This window comes from Choloepus didactylus, chromosome X, assembly GCF_015220235.1.
Source record: "Choloepus didactylus isolate mChoDid1 chromosome X, mChoDid1.pri, whole genome shotgun sequence".
In the NCBI taxonomy this organism is placed as follows: Eukaryota; Metazoa; Chordata; class Mammalia; order Pilosa; family Megalonychidae; genus Choloepus; species Choloepus didactylus.
Window position 1 is genome coordinate 42,155,391 of NC_051334.1, and position 16,520 is coordinate 42,171,910.

The following is a 16,520-nucleotide window of genomic DNA, read 5'->3' on the forward strand; positions in this document are numbered from 1 at the left end:
ATGGAGATATTACTAGTTCCCATTTTCCTGATGAGGAAACTGAGGCTTGGTGAAGCTAAATACCTTGTTCAAAGTCACAGATCAAGTAAGTGACAATGCCAGTATCCAGGTCATTTCCGAGTCCAAAACTCATGGTGTCTCTCCAATTTGCACAGAGCTAAGGGAGAACCCACATCTCCCAGCTTCACCTTCATTGGTCTTTGCAGAATAGCAGGCTGTTGTCAACATTAAATCCTTGTTGGTTGATTGACTGATAGACTCTTAAGGTCTGTTCTCTGCTTGTTCAAGATATAAGGTTTGATACAGAGGAAGGAAGAGGGAGTTCACCAATTGCCACTTTGATTCAGTTTGCCAACATCCAAGCCCCTTCTCCAGCTCCTGTTTACTTTTCTCCACTTTGGCCCTCCCCAAAAACACTAGGTGGGGCTGGTGGCACATGGGGGTGGGGATGTTCAGGAATGAGGAAAGAAGATTGGACCAGCAGTTACTTTTTTTTTGGCCCCACTCCAAGCTCTGTTGGGATATTTCTTCTAACATGTTTAGCGAGTGACCTGCACCACAAGAATTTGCTGAGTTAGTTCAGGAAATAGTTTGAACTTATTTGTGCTTTTAATTTCAGCTGCTGACACTTAACCCAGATAAGTTAGAACTTCAGTGCTCATAGACAAAGGCTATCACAAAACTTCTGGAACAAAGATCAGTTATGATGCTTGCCTCAGAATCAATTGTGTAATAAAAATGAAGTAGTATCACTATCACTTCTGGTTTTCAAATATGAAAATTCATACTTAGCGCACAGTGGTCTATAAATTTTTGTGGGAGGTATACTGTTAATTCTTCATGCCTAGAGGAATGAATGAGATGAGGGTGACAGAGGAAGAGGGAAGATGAGGACTGTGCTGGAAGTACCTATGAGATCTGGGAAGTTTAAGTATTCCTGGGCCTCAGCTTCCAGGATTTGTCCAAGCAGTTTAGCTTTTGTATTGATGGGTGGGAAGTTTGTACCAAACAGCATCTACCTGGGGGCAAAGCTCATCATGGCGGGAGAGAGGGAAAATTCATCCCCAAAGGTCCTACTTCTCCAGATTGCTGGTTCTCTGAGAAAGAAGGGCAGGCAGGCACCCCTGTGCAAAGTGAAAAGGGCATGGTCTCTCAGTTTCTTTCTTTTTGGGCTTCCCTGGGTGACCACACTGGGTGGTCAGCATTCCTGTGCACAGTGAGTATCCTTCCGGTTTTCAAATGTAAAAGCACCTAGGATGATAAACGTACAACTGTATGATGATACCATGTACAACTGATTGTACACTGTGGATAATTGTATGTTATGTGAATATGTCTCTATAACATAGTAGGAAAAAATATAAATAGGAATAAAAGTGTTGGAGAAAACATGGAGAGATGGATGTACCTATTTACTGTTAATGAGGAGGCAGAAGGGTGTAGCCTTTCTGGAGGACAAGCAAGAAGCTATATGGGGGCCATAAGGTCCTGCAGCCTCATTATGGGGTATGTAATTGGAAGATCTGAGAGCAGAGACATGAATGGACTTTTGCACATTGGTGTTCATGGAGGCAGTATTCATGATTTGCAGTGGGTGAAGGTAGCCTAAGGGTACACTGACTGAGAAACAGAATGGTGAACTGTGGTGTATGCATACAATGGAATATTGAGCAACTATGAGAAGGAGTGAAGCTGTGAGACACGCAACGAGGTGAATGGATCCTGTAGACAGCATTTTGAGTGAAGTATGCCAGAAACAAAGGCAAACCCTATAATGACTCACCAATATGGACTAACTACAATGTGTAAACTCAGAATTGAATCTTAGAGCATAGCCTAACAAGGAAACGATTATTGTAATGATGCCTAGATTGTAAGCTCTTACAGCAGTCAAATCTATTCCTGAATTGTAATGGCTATCTCCAAACTCTGAGATGGTGATCCCTTGGTGTATAACCTGATCAGTCTCTGGAACGTTGGGTATCTATGTGACACCTGAAACTCAGAGCTAGAGCTCGGCAGATATGAATGTCAGTATTAACACATACAGCAACTGTTAAAAAAAAAAAAAGCTGAAAAAGAGCCCAGACTTCAATTAGTGATATGAATGAAGCAGATCTGGTTAAGACTAGGGCAAACCAGGCCAAACAGTAAAGGTTGAAATTGTGTTTTAAAACTTCAACTTCCATGTGACACCAAGGGAAGAGATGCCTATTTGGTGCAGGATCTATATTTTCTAAACATTGTAACTCTACAGTCAGTTTGTTCAAACACCACAATTACATGGAACTTTGAATAGGAAGTGAGATATGGTAGGTTTGTATAGGTTAGAGTGAAACAATGACACATCCCAAAGTAATTTGGGCATAAAATAAAAATATATTTGCAGGCCCCCCTGAGGAACTGGGGGGAAATGCAGAAGACTTGGACTTCCTCACCTGGACTGATGCTGATGTTGTCACAGACATTGAGGACTGTGGTTTGATGTGCTGAGCTCTCTATCATGGGACTTGTCCTTATGAAGCTCGTTACTGCAAGGGAAAGGCTAGACTTGCATATAATTGTGCCTAAGAGTCTCCCCCTGAGTGCCTCTTTGTTGCTCAGATGTGGCCCTCTCTCTCTCTCTAAGCCATCTTGGCAGGTGATCTCACTGCCCTCCCCCCTACATGGGACCTGACTCTCAGGGGTGTAAATCTCCCTGGCAACACAGGTTATGACTCCCGGGGATGAATCTGGACCTGGCATCATGGAATTGAGAACATCTAAATGCAACGAAATAAAGTTTCAGTGGCTGAGAGATTTCAAATGGAGTCGAGAGATCACTCTGGTGGGCATTCTTATGCACTATATAGATATCCTTTTTTTAGGTTTTAATGTATTGGAATAGCTAGAAGTAATACCTGAAACTATCAAACTGCAACCCAGTAGCCTTGACTCTTGGAGATGATTGTATAACAATGTAGCTTATAAGGGGGACAATGTGACTGTGAAAACCTTGTGGATCGCACTCCCTTTATCCAGTGTATGGGTGGATGAGTAGAAAAATGGGGACAAAAACTAAATGAAAAATAGGGTGGGATGGGGGGGGGGATGATTTGGTTGTTCATTTTTACTTTTATTTCTTATTCTTATTCTGATTCTTTCTGGTGTAAGGAAAATGTTCAAAAATAGATTGAGGTGATGAATGCACAGCTATATGATGGTAGTGTGAACAGTTGATTGTACACCATGGATGATTGTATGGTATGTGAATATATCTCAGTAAAACTGAATTAAAAAAAAAAAGCACCTAGGAGTTTTGCCTGACTGTTTTCTCTCGGCTGCTGGGGCCAGCATCAGGAGCAGGCCAGAAATACTATAGTCAATTCCAACCCCCCACCCCCCACCCCCACTCCCACCCCTGACAACCCTCGACAATTGATTGATGGGAATTGGCAGATAAATACCCCAGCTTCCTAGCCCCTTGGCAAGGAATGCTCTGAGCTGTGTTTCACCCTGTCTCTGACAGATCCCCCAGCAGGATTGAGCTCCATGTGCCCATAGCCGTAACCAGTTTGATAACAGTATTTTTTATTAGTTTCTTTGCCTTCCCTGTCTTACTTCCCCCTCCCCTACTGGTGCTTCCTGGGGTCACTTCCCAGAGAAACCACAGGCAGTTGAAGCTTGGTCCTCAGGGTCTGCTTCTGGGGGAGATTAGCATAAAACAGACCCTTTGTAGCCAAAATGGTTTTCACTGAAGAGAAAAGAAAGCCACAGACACTACCCCATCTGCTGGGGCCAGTATGGGAGTGCTTCCTTGTGTTTAAGCAGCTTAGAAAAAGCCAACTGAATGAATGACAGAAAGCTGGAGTATATCTTGGTGCTCCAGATGAAGAGGGAGCACTCCAGGACTGGGTACAGCCACAATGAAATCAGCTTCCCTTAACAGGGAGCTTTGGCCCATCTTTTTTCCACCTGTGGTTGGCCAGGGAAAGGGCAGTGCTGCCTGGGGCCTGGGGCAAGAGCTCGATGCCCCTGCCATTCTGTGAGGTCTCAGTTGTGCTTTCAAATTCAACATGGAAGTTTCTGTGGAGAGCGGAGTGCTGTGAGAGATAAGAAGATGGCAAGTCTCAGCCCCTACCTTCTGGTATTTTTATAAGTCCTAAGAGGCGAATGAGGCAGGTGTCCAAATAATTCCTATATAGGGCAGAAGGGAATAGGAGAAGCAAGAGAGAAAGAAATAAGGGGCTAGCCACTCTGCTATGATTTGAGTGCTGACCACCAAGGATTTCTTTAAGCATCTGAGCTGTTAACTGGAAGCAATTGGAAATGAAAGGGGCCAAAAATTGCTTTTACTAAATGGCACTGTTACAGAAAAAGCAACTTAATCATGGAAAATAATGAAGCAAAAGTGGTTCATATTCAGAAGACTCACATTAAATTGTTGATAATGACTGAGTGGTGGAAATGTATATTGAGAAATATATTTCTGGAGTGTTTTATTCAAAAGGAGTCACTTCATTTTAGGTGAGTAGATCAAAGAAAGCTATATTGTTTTTAATTATTTTTATTATTCATAACAATACTTTGAATTTGTATAGTACCTTTCTTCTGTGGAGCTTGAGGCATTTCATATATATTATCTCATTTATCTTTTATAACATCCCAGTGGGAACATGTATTATTAGCTTTCTATTGCCAAGGACTGCATTTTTGCAAATTCTTTTTCCTGGGAATGAATGGAGCAGCAACATTACAGAAGCAGATGTTGGCTGGAAGTCACCCTCAACTTGCTAACCAATATGAGTTAATTATAATAGCTCAAGATTTTGACTTTTCTTCAGGTAACCATTTTGCCTCTTTCTGTCTCAGTTTATAGGAAAATTAAGGAGCCTAGTTTATCTACCTAGTTGATATGAAATCAACCCATACATGTAAAAAAGAAACAGAAAAACCTCATGCATAGTTAATTATTACACATGGAGTTTGCTAATTACAGCTAAATACTAATATAGTATTTTTAGTAGAAAAAGGTTATATATGAACTTTCTCTGCCACCCACTTTTTTAAATTTGGGATAATCTCCACTTATCCAAAACTACCTGGTTTCAGTCTTAGCTGAAAGGTAAATTTCTTTGTCGAGTTAGGGAACAATCTGTCCAATCACTATTGAATAATAGTGTTTAAATTCCATTCCTGCTGCACCAAAGAGGAAAATTTAGATATGGTTTTTCTCCTTAACTTGAAACACTACAAAGTTCATCCATGACTTCTTCTTCACAAATTACTCTCTAGCAAGGTTTGCCAGAAAAAGAGGAAAATTCTTTCTCCTAATCATATCTGAGGAGTAGCAGGATGTCTCTGAGAAGCGTTGCAGGACTCTGGGAGCCATTGTCATCTTTGGATGCTAACTGGGACGCCTGTGTTGGCCTGAGAGGAGACTTGCCCCTTCCTTTTCATATAGTTCAAGTGCCTTTCTGAGTTCAATCTGTGTTGGGGACTTCAGGATATTTGTATACACCTCAGTAAACATACAAAAAAAAGAACCTCTCACTCAAACATGCTAAAAAATCTGGGTCAAGAGAAGCTTATAACTCTGAGAGATTTCCAGGCTCTGCAGTCTGAATTCAGAATTTTATTGTTGTATTCCCATTCTGCAGAAAGTTCCACAGGATTTGCAAATCCCCCTTATATTGGAAACACATGCCAAGACCAATGGAAATAGCGGCCCTGTGAAATATAGCGGAGGAAGCTCTACTCCCCCAAGAAAGCTCACAATTGTCCTGTTGCCTTCAGGTCCTCTCGTTGATCTCAGCTCAACCAGTTTCCTCCATGTCTGATTAGTGGAGGTGCCTGGCTTCCAATTTCATGCCATGTACTTGGTCCAAAAATTCTCCAATGGTCATACCAGACCTTTTGCTAGGCTTTAAATAGATAACTTTATAAGTGTCATATTTTCTTTTCTGTAACTTCATAGTCATCTATAAAAATGATTAAGTGAATCCGGCCCTCTTAGTTCTTTTGATTCAACAGAACAGAACTGTCTCCTGTTTATAAATCCCTTTCCATAATCGAATCCATCTGGCCATCCCTTGTGGCCTCTGGACTCCCCAAAACTACCCAAACTGTAAACAAAAGGCTCCTGGATACTTAAACAATCCCTTTCTGCTGTCAAGAAACATGTGCTTTAAACAAACCATGAAAATGGAGCATAAGGAAAAGCAGGCAAGTTAAAAGTAAGGAGAATAGACACGTCAGACAGTGTTTGGAACAGAGTAGGTGCCCTCTAAATATGTATTGACTTCAATAAAGAAAAATATAGTCTACCATATTGGTCAAGTCTTTCTTTTGCCCCCTTGTGACACAAGTGGGGCTTATGATATACCTAGAATGGTGGTAAATGGGTCAGTAGGGCTGGTGACAACTTGTAGTCTATGTTTCGGCAGCTTAGTTTTCACATGTGGTGAGGACTTTCTATGTGTTTTTCCTTTAATTTTCATAGCATCCCTGATTGTTCTGAGAGCTGTTTGAGTACCCATTGTGTACAGGGTAGGGTTCAAGTTTCCAGTGGGATCCTGAGCAAGATATAGGGCACAAGTATTGTACACCTGAAAGAGCACAGTATCACCTAATGGGATGGATAAACAATGGAAATCACACTTATGACACTTAGCATATTACAAACATTTTTGAATAGCAGAATAAAGTAGGAGAGGCAGCAGATCATTTGGAAATTATAAGCATTTGTACCTGTTTACAGGTTTAAGGACTGTGATGGAGGTAAGCACTCAGTGCAATGCAAGAACCAAAATGGGGAACTTAGCCCAGCCTAAAGGTTAAAGGAAGGCTTCCTGGAGGAGGGGAATAGCCTGAACTAGGTCTTGAAGGATGCATCAGACTTAGCTAGGCCAAGAAAGTGGGTAAGGACAATACGGGCAGGAAATCTAACATAAGTGAACACGCAGAAGCCTTTGCATAGGGAAATTCTGGCACTTCAGTTTTTCTAGAGGGTGGAAAATGAAGTTGGCTGTGGATCATGGAAGGTGTGTCAGTTTGAGATTGTTGTGTACCCCGGGAAAGACTAAATTCTTTTGATCCACTCTGGTGGGTGCAGACTTATTGTGGGTGGGATCTTTTGACTGGATTGTTTCCATGGAGATGTGACCCACCCAACTGTGGGTGGGAACTTTTGATTATATTATTTTCATGGAGATGTGACCCCACCCATTCAAGCTGGGTCTTAATTAGTTTACTGGAGTCCTTAAGAGAGCTGACACAGACCCAGACGTTTGGAGATGCTAAGCTAAGAGATGAAGCCAAGAGTTTGCCCCTGGGAAGCTAAATGAGAACCTACAGATGCTTAGAGAGAAAGCCACTGGAATCAGAAGCTGAAAGCAATGCAACCTGGGAGCAAAGGACCAGCAGATGCCAGCCACATGCCTTCCCAGATGACAGAGATGTTCTGGGCGCCATTGGCCTTTCCTCAGAGAAGCTGAGAGAGACACTGAAACAGAAATGCCCTGGGAGGAACAACCAAAGACACACAGAAGCCCAGGGACATTTTGGAGAGAAGGGCCAGCAGACATCGCCATGTGCCTTCCCATCTGACAGAGGAACCCTGGATGCCATCAGCCTTCCTTCAGAGTCAAGGTATCTTTCTCTGGATGCCTTAATTTGGACAATTTCATGGCCATAGAATGATAAATTTGTAATCTAATAAATCCCTTTTGTAAAAGCCAATCCATTTCTGGTATTTTGCATAATGGCAGCATTAACAAACCAGAACAGAGGGCCTTGTATTCAATCCTTTATTTACTCACTTGCTCTTTCATTCAACAAATATTGTTGAGGACCTGCAATGTGCCAGGCAGTGTTCTAGGCATTCTGGATACAACTGTGAACAAGACAGACAAGGTCTAGCTCTCCAGGAGCTTATGTTCTGGTGGGGGGAGGTCTTGTAGACTTCACTAAGTAACTAGGTCTTTGCCCAATAGAATAAGCATCAGGGGGCCAGCCAGAGAAGGATTCAACCAGCGAAATTCATGCTCCTATTTGTATTTCGGAAAGATCACTCTAGTCCAGATAGATGTAGGTGTGACTCCAGACACTTAACTACTGTGATCAGAGTAGTTAGAACAATGCTGATGAAGTATTTTTTGATGATTGGCTTATTTGAGAACAAGAGATGTTTGGGTTCAACATAATAAAGAATTTATTGATGATAAAACATTGATATATGAAAGAGTTTTAAATTCTGCCTTGTATGGTTTAATTATTCTCTTAACTAAGGCACGAAAGTTTGATGGTTTAACAGATGACCTTTTAGAGTTTCTTATAGCTTTATTGCTTTATGATTTATGAAGTGAAACTACAGTATAAACTGTGTACTTAAGACTGGGAGTAAGGTTTGGATCAAAGTTCTGCAGGCCTTGTTGGGGAAGAAGGTTTAATTTTTTTCTGATTTATAAAGAAACTATTTACAGAGAATTTATCACAGAGCAGCCAGCACACGGAAACCCTAGATAAATATTATTTCTAATCTTCTTCTCCTCCTCCTCTTCTGCTCTCCCTCTCCCTCTTCCTCTTCCTCCCATTTCCTCCCTCTTCCTCCTCCATCTGTTTCTACTTCTTAGATCCCACTGTCTTTAGTTGTCCTAGAAGGATGAGGTTCCTGAGGAACCTGTATTTCTAGATTCTATATTTCCCCACGCCATGGTGAATCTTGACTGGGTGACTTGCTCTGGCCAATGAAATAAGGCAGAAGCTTTAAAAGCCACTGCCAGCTCTCTTACTCTTTGCCCTCCATCCCAGATAGGAGTTCCTCCTTCATCTTGGGTCCTAGAACAAAAACAGAGAGCTGGAGCTGACCAGAGGCATATGCAAATCCTGAGTAAGAAATACCCTTTGTTGTTGTAAGCCATCGATATTTTGAGGCTATTTGTTACTGCAGTATAATCTAGCAAAAGCTGCTTGAGAACAATCAATAGATGTTAAATTCAATAATAATGAAAGATACTGTGATGGTTAGGTTCATGTGTCAACTTGGCCAGGTGATGGTGTCCAGGTGTCTGGCCAAGCAAGCACCGTCCTGTTACTGCAAGGACTTACAGCCTCACAGAAGGCTGGTTTATTAAATCATCAGTCAATTGACTGCACCTGTGACTGATTACATTAACGAAGGGCGTGTCTTCCACAATGAGAGAATTTAATCAGCTGGATTTAATCCAATCAGTTGAAGACTTTTAAGGGAGAAAGAGAGAGAGCCTTCATTTCTTCTTCTTCGGCCAGCCAGTGTCTCCTGCCAGTGTATTCATCGGAGTTGCCAGTTTGCTGCCAGGCCTAAAGAATTTGGACTCGTGCATCCTGCCCTATGGAATTTGGACTTGTGCATCCCTACAGTTGTGTGAGACACTTTATAAAATCTTATGTTTACAGATATCTCTTGTTGGTTCTGTTTCCCTAGAGAACCCTAAGTAATACAGATACTTACAGTGAAATATTTTTATTTTTACAGATTTCCAGGGCTTACAATGAACAATGTTTATTACAATGAAATTCTAGTTTCTGGCAACCCCAAATTCAAACCATTCCTTGGCATTCAGTTATTGAACTTTAAATATGGTCCTTATTGGCATAAAAGGGCTTATCCTACTAAAGAATTTGGGGATGGATGTTAAATGGTGCCATTTTAACATATACATGAGTACTGAATTCCATTTTGAATACGAGCTAATGGTCCACAATACTAATCGTATTTAGAAGTGAAATAAAAGTTGCAAAATGTTGTTCCAGCCCCTTACATAGCCAAAGTCCATGACATTCACATAATTGTAACAGCCTTTTGGTTTCTAAACCCTTTGATATGTGAATGAGTCCATTATTTGAAACTGAAGATGTTTGACTAGTAAAAGTGTTTAAAATTTTTTTAAAAACAAATTAACTAACATCCCTGCTCTCATAGTGTGGCATTATTAGGGATGTGACACTTGTAGGACATTTTCCTGGGCATCTTGGTCTGATTTTTCCTGTGCTTGCTTTCAGAAAGGACCACTTCCTTACTCTGATCAGCTTCTCATCCTGTTCTCTCCTTTTTCCTACCTTATGATGCTTTAAATCCACTTGGCTTCGTTTTATTCTTTTATGAGCTATCTATGCTGAATAAGCATTAGAGAGTCTTTAATGGGGGCTTATGCATATAAAGATAAAACCTCCATTATTTTTTGCCTTTTTAAGAACTGCAAATGGATATTTAACTGTCTCAGTGAAGGATGTGATTGTCTCCAGGAATCTTAGTGTTTCGACAGAATTGGCTGCCAGAGGAAGGAAGGAAAGTTGTGAGGAAAAAGGGATTCTATCCTTACCTTCACCCAAACCCAAGTGGACCTATGATAGGTCACTAACCCAGCAGCCTACCTGCTATCATTAGTTATAAGAAACAGATGCTGAATTCAAGTTAGCTTAAGACATATAAATATATGGGGCAGATACAAGGAATGCACAAGAAATGCTCACTCACTCTATCTATCTATCTATCTATCTATCTATCTATCTATCTATCATCACTAATAATTTCACTAATACTCTGAAGGCATAGAAGCAGAAAAGAAGTAATCAGGGTTTCCATTTCTTGAAGGCTTGATGTCTGACCACTTCCAGCCCAAGACTAATATCCTACCAATTAGGCAACCCTAGCAGAGACAGCACCCTCTCCCCTGCCTCCCAATGCTCTGGCCTCACAGTCCAAGAGAGGATGCCAATTCACCTGATTGGTACATGTGCCCATCCCTGTCTCAACCATGGTCAGGTGGATGGGGTCCCCTAGCCCAGTCTAGGGCACATGCCCTCCCATGAGCATGAAACCACATGGAACAGGTTCCCTGCAGGATTTTGTTTATAGAATAAGGGGGATTCCAGGCAGGAAAAAATATAGGTTCTCCCTCCAGTACTCTTCTGCCTAGCATCTTTGTCCTCCAATCTCCGTTTCCATTTTAATGACACCCTAAAAAAATAACCGGATGTTTCTGAAATAAATGCTATAAAATCAGTGAGATGGAATAGAATCTGAAATCATGTTAAATGATTTGTTTTCCCCAGACCTAGTGATTCTTGCATTAAGTTTGGATATTCTCTTGAATTCTGAGCTTTTGACTTGTTGCTGAGACATACGATAAACCACTTCATCTTTCTACCTGATAATTATGCACCCTTAAATTAAAATAATGATGACTTCATGGGGTTGTATGAGGACTAATTAATTAAGGCCTGTAAAGCTTTTAGAGATCCTTGAATCAAAGATACTTCATGAAAAGTACAAAACGGTAATGTTATGGGTAAAGCTTATGACAATGAACTTCAGATCTGGTTGTATCGGAATTGGTATCAGGTATCATTTGAAATATGTGAGCTGGAGCTTGAAAATCTTTCAGTATACAGAGAATATGTTGTATCATAGTTTGACTTGTTTCACAGCCTCTAAATAGTTGTGAGATTCTCTTTGACAGATGGTCAACTGAGGCTGGCTATCTAATTTAACTAAGCATTACTATTGGCAGCTGGTCCTGCTAAAAAGATAATCTGTCTTTAAAATTGAGTGGAGCAATGCTGACCCCTTTCCAACTCCTTTCCTATAATTGTGGGCAAATCATGGTTTCTCTCCTGCAAACACTAAGCTCAGAGACACTCCGGCCCTTCCATCCAGATCATGCCAAACAGGATCCACAGCTGGTCTCTATAGTAACAGTGGCTAAAAGCAGTTCTGTCTCTGTTTAACCCCATTTTCATACTAATAGTCCCTGAATAAGATAGATGACCTCTGGCTTCCTGTTTACTTCTTAATACCATACAAAATCCTTCTGAAAAATCTTTCCTCCCACTGTCAAAAACTCCAATTACTTAGGTTTGGAAGGCATGAATTCCTTTGTTTTTTAATTTAGAAAACTTGGGCAATACCTGACTTAGACAGGTTTCCTGAAAACAGATTCTGAGATGAGATTTGTATGCAGGAAGTTTATTGAGGGGAGTGCCTCCGGGAACACCATCTGTGAATGAGCTGGGGACTCGGGTTAGGCAGAGGGGGAAGCAGGGCTGCAGTGGAGTTGTAACAGAGGCCCCAGCTAGAGTCACAGAGAAGCCTGGGAGCTGAGCTAGCCCTTCAGTCATGTTTCAAATTAAGGAAAGTTGCATCCCTATATTGACTCGTGAGTGCTTGAGGGCTGTCCCCAGGGAAGGAGACTAGCCTGGGATGAGGTTGCTCCCTTCAGAAGAGAGCAGTTCCTAGAAAGGGTGTCAGCTGTGAGCCGTCAGCCCCCAACACACCCAGTAGCTGGAGAACAAACGTCTTGTCTTGAAGGCAAGATCTAGGTGGTGCACTACAGTCCACTATAATACCAAAAAGTACAGTAATGCAAAAAAACCATCAACCCTTTTCCTTCTACCTGGAATAAACACTGTTAATATTTTGACACTTTTCATTCCTGACTTTCTGCTATGTATATATTTAAAAAATACTTCAGTCATATATGGGTATAATTTTAGAGTTGGAACATTACACATAAAGTTCTTTTGACAACCGCCTTGATTCCTAGTCCCAGTCCTGTGTTTCCAGCAGGTCCAGGACTAGGGTGCGGCAAGTGAGGCATTCATGCCTGGTGCAAAATTTAAGGGGGCACCAAGAGACTTAACAATTAAGAGAAATAATATTTTAATACAATATTAAGAAAAAATTAGTGCAATAAAGTCCATGATGAACTTTATCAAAATGATAATTTATCAGAATTATAAATGAATAAGATAGTAACTGTGACGGGCTGAGTAATATTGGTGCCTGAGGCTGAAGAAAACAATTTGTAATATCAATCTCATCTTTATTTAAAATTTTGATGTGTCGTTCATCATGGATTTTTTTTCTTGCATTGACTCTGTGTTCTTAAGATATTGCACTAAAATATTTGTATGTTGATTATGAGGTTGTGGTGCCCCCGTAAATTTTGCACCTCAGGTGAGTGCCTCGCTTGCCTTATCCTAGTCTCAACCCTGAGATGTAGCTGCTATTATAAGTTTGGTGCATGTGCTAGTTTGGATATATTATGTCCCCCCAAAAACCATATTCTTTAATGCAATCTTTTGAGGGCAGACATTAATCTTTTGATCGAATGTTTCCATGGAGATGTGACTCAATCAACTGTGGGCTTGACCTTTGATTAAATTATCTCCATGGAGATATGGAACCCAACCATTCAGGGTGGGACTTAATTAAATCACTGGAGTCCTATAAGAGAAAGACATTTTGGAGAAGGCCATTGAAAAGCTGATACTTGGAGATGAGGACAGAAGGACGTTTGGAGGTGCTAAGCTAAGAGATGCTAGCCCAGAGTTTGCTCTGGAGAAGCTAAGAGAGGACCCCCAGACAATTAGATGCACAGAAGCTGAAGAGGCTAAGAGAGACAAGCTCAGAGATATTTTGGAGAATGCCATTTTGAAACACAGCCTGGGAACAGCAGACGCCATCCACGTGCTTTCCCAGTTGACAGATGTGTTCCAGATGTCATCAGCCATTCTTCAGTGAAGGTATCCTCTTGTTGATGCCTTAGTTTGGACACTTTTATGGACTTAGGACTGTAACTTTGTAACCAAATAAACCCCCTATGCCAGTTTGGATGTATTGTGTCCCCCAAAATGCCATTATCATTGATGTAATTTTGTGGGGGCAGATATATTAGTGTTGATTAGGTTGGAATCTTTGATTGAGTGTTTCCATGGAGATGTGACTCAGTCAAATGTTGGTGAGACCTTTGATTGGATAACTTCCATGGAGATGTTATCCCACCCATTCAGGGTAGGTCTTTATTAAATCATTGGAGTCCTATAAAAAGAGTTCACAGACAGAAGGAGCTCAGAGCAACTGAGAGTGACATTTTGAAGAGGAGCTGCAGCTAAGAGAGGACAAAACCCCCCAAGAACAACACTTTGGAGAACGCCATTTTGAAATGCAACCTGGGAGCAAGGAGACGCCAGCCACGAGCCTTCTGAGCTAACAGAGGTTTTCCAGATGCCAATAGCCTTTCTCCAGTGAAGGTACCCTATTGTTGATGCCTTACCTTGGACACTTTATGGCCTTAAGACTGTAACTTTGTAACCAAATCCACTTCTGGTATTTTGCATAATGGCAGCATTAGCAAACTGGAAGAGTGCCAATACTTTCAGGTCATTTAAAAATTCTTTTACATATGTCTACATGTAGCCATCAGCAATCCTGTTGACTTTCTCTCTGAAACATACCCTCAGTCCTCCTTTATCTCTTCATCTCACCAGTATCATCTTCTTTTGCTGGGATTTTTGCAATAGACTCCTAACTGATCTAAGAGCTTCTACTCTTGTCCTTCTTGAGTCTTTTCTCCATACCTCAGAGTGATAGTTTTAAAACACAATTCAGAGCATGTCACTTCTTAATGTAAACACTCCCCCCCATGTCTACCCATTTCACTGAACATACAAGCTTCCAACACAGCCCACCATGGCCTGCCTATTTCTTGGTTTTCATTGTTCCTCCTCCTGCCCTTGCTCTTTGACCTCAAGTCACAGAAGCCTTCTCTTTGCTCCTTTAATCCCTAGGCTTCTTCTCACTCAGTCTAGGCCTTGGTACCTGCTACTCCCTCTGAATGGACCACTGTCTGTCCTCAGCATTCCATGGCTGCATTCTTTTATTATTCAGAGCTCAGTCGTTCTCTGACCACCTAATCTAAATAGTTCCCGGGCACATCTTTTTCCATTAAACTTTTTACTTTGAAGTAATTTCAAATGTGTACAACTGTTGCAAAAATAATACAAACCCCATACAGAGAACTCCAACTTAATCCCTCCTCCCCCAAAACCCAGATCCACCAATTTTAACATTTTGACTCATTTGCCTTATCATTCTATCTATCCATCTATCTACCCACTCGTCATCTATTTATATCTATCTATGTATCTATGTATCCATCTATTTATATCTATCTATCATCTATCATCTATATCTATATCTATATCTATATCTATCTATCTATCTATCTATCTATCTATCTATCTATCTAATATATCACCATCATCATCATCTATCTCCCAGGCATATTTTGAAGTATCATCCTGTTTGGTTTCACCACAACACTTATTATTGCTGGATGTATTTTTTGTATGTTTATTTATTTATATTCTGCTTCTCCTGCTAGAATGTAAGCCCCATAAGTATAGGACAATGTTAGGACCTTGTAGTCTTGTTTACTGCTATATCCCCAGCACCTAGAACTGTGCCTGGCACATAGCTGATATTTAATAAATGTTTACTGAATGACTTAATTGAGGTAGCTATATAAAATATATAGGGATTTTTTCTGTGTGTGAGTTTTTAAATTTCCTTTTAAACATTATTCTCCTAACTTTTTCACTCAATAATCGATTTTTGAGATCTCTCTCTCTGTAAATGTATATGTATACATATAGTTTCACTCTTTTCACTGCTTTGTAGTATTCCATCATATGAATATACCACTTTTCATTGATGTGGTCTATTCAGTGATTTGCATTTAGATTTTTTCCTTTGTTTTGTTTCAATTGCCACATTTGATCAGAGACCTAAGGAACCTTAAATTGCATCTATTCCAGCTCCATCATTTTGAAAATGAGGAAATTAAAGCCCAGGATAGTGTGATGCTTTATTCAAGGTCACACAGCTGAGTATAAGAGCTAGGACTGGAACCCAAGGCTATGAGATCATCTATGAGATCTTGCCATTGCTTATGCATTTGACTTCTCATCTCCTGGACCACATGGCTTAGAACAGTGGTTCTCAAACTTGAGCATGAATCAGAATAACCTGGAAGGCTTCTTAAAACACAGATTGCTGGGTCATAGCCCCACAGTTTATAATTCAGTAGGTCTAGGTTGGGGCCAGAGAATTTGAATCTCTAACAGGTTTCCAAGGCATTCTGATGGTGCTTGTACAGGAACCACATTCTGAGAATCCTTAGAAGATAGCGAGTCAAGTGAAGCATGCAAAGCTATCCTTCTACTACAATGGTGAGTTGTTGTTTCTCTCTAAGTCCAATTCCTCCTTGCACTGGATTCCATTCACTCTTACCTACTCAAAGGCATCCTTTTAACAGTTTTCCCCTTTCTCTTGTACTATCATTTTCCCTGTTTTCATTAGACCATTCCCATTGACATAAAAATATGTAGGCAACAGCTTCCATCTTAAAAGTACCTTCCCTTGACCCACATTGCTCTCCATCTATCATCTCTTCTCTGCCCCACCTTATGGAAAACTAATTGGAAGAATTGTCTGTACTCCCTGACTCCACTTTTCTCCACTTCTCCACTTTTCTTCTTGTTTTTCATAAACCTTCCCTAATAACTCCTACTATTCTACTGATACTACATTTGTCAAGGTCTCTAATAACTCTATCCTGTCAGTTCTGATCATCTACATGACCTGCCTGTAGCATTAGACATGGTTGATCATTCTTTCCTTGAGACACTTTTCCTCATCTGGTTTCTGGAAAACCATC